Source organism: Adiantum capillus-veneris, chromosome 22 (assembly GCF_014529385.1).
Source record: "Adiantum capillus-veneris isolate H3 chromosome 22, ASM1452938v2, whole genome shotgun sequence".
NCBI classification, from domain to species: Eukaryota; Viridiplantae; Streptophyta; class Polypodiopsida; order Polypodiales; family Pteridaceae; genus Adiantum; species Adiantum capillus-veneris.
The window spans coordinates 35,704,691-35,708,495 of record NC_140952.1 but is presented as its reverse complement, the minus strand read 5'-3'; the positions used below and the strand labels follow the sequence as shown (position 1 = coordinate 35,708,495).

The following is a 3,805-nucleotide window of genomic DNA, read 5'->3' as shown; positions in this document are numbered from 1 at the left end:
AGGATGACTCCGTTTGAGGCAATGTATGGCTATAACTGTCCCACATCTATAAATTTTCTTAGCTCGAGGAATAAGGTAGAACTGTCACGTGAGATGCTTGAGAAAATGGATAACGAGTTGGCCAAAATCAGGGGGAATATTAGAGAATCTCAAAAGAGACATAAACTGTATTATGACAAGAAACATCGTGTTGTGGAGTATGAAACTGGTGATATGGTTTTTTAACGGTTATTCCTGAGAAGTCTCATTTGATTCTTGGAAATGATAGAAGATTGTCTCCACGATTTGTTGGTCCATTCAAAATTTTGAAGTGCATTGGTTCATTAGCTTACAAATTGGAATTGCCTTCTCATGTTAAAGTGCATCATGTATTCTATGTGAGTTTATTGAAAAAGTATGTTCCTAATGTGCATCATGTTTTAGAGGACAACTCTAAGTTGAAAGATGACGGACCATTGACTATAGAACTATATTTAGTACTAGATAGGCGTTTTAAACATCTGAGAAATAGAGACATTGTGGAAGTTTTGGTTAAGTGGCAGAACTATCCAGTAGAGGATGCATCATGGATTGATCTTAGTGTTTTGCAAACAGAATTTTCCTCTCTTTAGACCAACTCTGAGGACAGAGTTAATTTTGATAAGGGGAGAATGTAATAGGACTAGTCTTTAAAGTTCTTAAAGTCGAAAAGAATGTAGCAGAGCATATCTTTCGTTAGTACGATTTGAAAGATTGTTGAATAGTCTATTAAATAGAGCTTATACGAATGAGTTGAGATATTAAGAGAGAACATATATTCTTTTTTTTTAAAAAAAATAATACACTAAAGATGGATTTGATAAAGATTAATGAATAACAGATAGTCTGTTTATGAAGAGTAAAATTGAGATTTTTATTAATATCAATATTTTATATTTATGTGTTTTAGCTTAAAATGCATGGGTAGGCTTAAAATAAGTTGTAAAAGTAGTGGAAACCCAAAAATAGAGGTTTTATGAGTCGCGACCTAAAAGTTGCGTTTTTAGCCAAACAAAGACGTTTTTTGCAATTCTGTTCACGTTGCCTTGTAGACCAGAGCTATTCCCGTCGTTTTGAGTACCTGGATCGCTCTGTTCTGAGTTCGTTTGTAAAAGTTATGATGAAAACAAACAGAAGGCAGCAGCAGTGTAGTTTACACAGGGACAGACAGACATACAACATCATACAGTTCTCCCTGCTATCAACCAAGAAGTGGATTGTTTCTTCACGGTAGAGTATGGAAATTGAGATTATGAAGGTATAGAATTATGTTTTTTTAACTTTGATTATCATGTTGAATTGGTTGCACGAGTATGTTCTTTTGGCTATTTTGTAGGCGATGCAGAAATCAGTTTGTGAAACAGGATCTGTGCAAAGTGTCATGATAAAAATCTAACCTTTACGGATCGCTTAGCGATCACGTTCTTATATTATTCTCGCAGGTATACTTGGTGCAAAAATCCTGCAGGCTTTTCGAGGAAAAGAAGGATAAAAGCACGACGGGTGCTGCGTTTAAGAATCATTCACCATTCTCTCTTCTGCGAGTGCGAGTGCGAGTGCGAGTGCGAGTGAGAGTGAGAGTGCGAGTGCGAGTGCGAGTGCGAGTGAGACGCTGCATGCAAGCGAACTGAAGCTCGGGGGTGGTCGGGAGGTTCGAGCTCCGTACAACGGAGTGCGCCCATATATTTTGCTCCTCTGTTGTATCAAAACTCTACAAAGATTCATCAATACAAAGATCTCTTTCTCTATCTTTTGCTATCGATATCTATTATTCGGTTCCCGTGACACGTACAAACAGACAGAGATGAATCAGGCAATCACATCAAAAGGCAAAACGTCGAGACACACCAGAAATTCTGTTGAAGGTGCAAACACACAAAGACGCATGAGGCGATCGCATCAAAAGACCTGATCTCAAGATGCACCAGACATTCTCTTCATTACCAAACGTAAATACAGTCCCCAGCAGCAGCAAACAAAAGTAAACTTTTTGGGTGAAAAGCACGAGCATATGCACACCCAGAATCGTTACATAAATTAGGTCAACAAAGGTACATCTTGATAACAAAGCAGCAAAATGTGCAGCAACAACATTAACATCGATAACAAACCAGCAGAATATGTCCGTGCTTATCTGGACAAAGTGGTAGAAAAATGTCCAGCAGGAGCATTAAATACTAACTTTTTTTGGCATATTCAAACTCTACTCAATGCTATCTCTGTTGAGCAGGTTTGCAAGCCTACATAAGAGCGCATTCAATTTACTTAGTTGGGTTTTCAGCTTTGATACTTCAATGTGCAGCACGAGATATGCTCCTCTAGCTTACAAACTTGAACATCAGCAATGTTTGCCTCATGTTCATCAATTGCATCCTTCAGTCTACGTATTGCATCCAGGACATCAGATCGAAGAGGTGCGTAATCCTCTGCCTGACTTCCAGACACCTCGTGCAAAATTTCTGAGACCATCTCCTCGATCTTCTCCAATTGTGGATCCTCAAGTTCATTCAGCGAGTCATCTATCTGTGTGTCTGCCATCATATCTACCAAGTTGGTTTGCTCCATTTTAACCTGCATTGACAAATCAAAAATCCTTAGTTTCATCACACGCAATAAAGACAAACAATTACGAGAAATTAGAAATACATTGCATCATGCGACTGTTGTTAATCCAACACTATGGACCAATGGGATATAGTCGTCGCCTATTTGTGGGCTCCTTTGCTCGATATCCTCATCCTCGTCATTGCCATTTCGGTCACTACGGTTATCTTCCCCATTTGTTGGTATGCTTTCTGGACTGTTCAGAAGATGCTCAACAATTAGCAAACCCAAAAATCACAATTCTTCCTATCTATATCTATGAACCTACCTCTCAACTCCTTGCCACCGAGAATGGAACCAGTCAGCACGTGGATGAGTTGTACCATAGACATCGTTGTTGATGAAAATGCTAGCAACATCCTGGTATGTTGTAGTTGATGGATAAACCATGCATCTCCAAAGAGCTTTTGTCTTGCCTAATTCCATCCCGCGACCTTGGTAGGGTGTCACCCATGCTGATGAAGGATAGTATTTCCCAATGTTTAACATTTTGTGTACAATCGATAAAAAATCATTACTTAAAGGGTGGCCTAATTTAAACTTCCAAAACATATATGTCCTATTAAAAATATTGGTAGGCGTCAAATAGACTTTTTCTTCAAGTCATCACCACCATACAAGCCATACAACTCGATGCCTTTGTTGATGTCATCCGGATCAATATTATGCATCACCACTTGAAAATACGGTTGGTCTTGGTCCTTCAAGCAGTAGCCAACCATACCTTCGAAAGTATGCATGTTACGTTGCTTCAAAGCTCGGCAAAGGACCATTCCTCCCGCTGGCACAAGCTTGTCCCACCCCAAGTATTGCTTTATTTTCTTGTTTCACTACAAGAGGTTGTGTGCTCTTGTGACGCTGTTAGCGACGGAAATACACTGGGTTTTTATAACCCCCGGCGTCGCTAATAGCGTCGCTACGAGAGCGTCGCTATATGCAACGCTATAACCGTCGCTATGAGCGTCTCTATATAGCGACGATCATAGCGACGGTTACACAGAAGTCTATAGCGATGCTCATAGCGACGCTCCAGAGCCATAAATAGCGACGGTTATAGCGACGCCCGAGAGAAATTTTTTTTGGTGACAGGGCATTGAATGCCCTGCCACCCATCAAGCATATTGTACTTGATTCACTTTTTAAAAAAAGTGCAAGGGTAGATAATAGACCCAAAATAGTCACC

At 39.8% G+C, this 3,805-nt stretch overlaps 1 pseudogene; it reads right to left on the bottom strand.

Annotated features, from left to right (window-relative positions):
• Positions 1-1,840: 1,840 nt before the first annotated feature.
• Positions 1,841-2,954, bottom strand: LOC147429155 (uncharacterized; annotated as a pseudogene).
• Between the last annotated feature and the right edge of the window lie 851 nt (positions 2,955-3,805).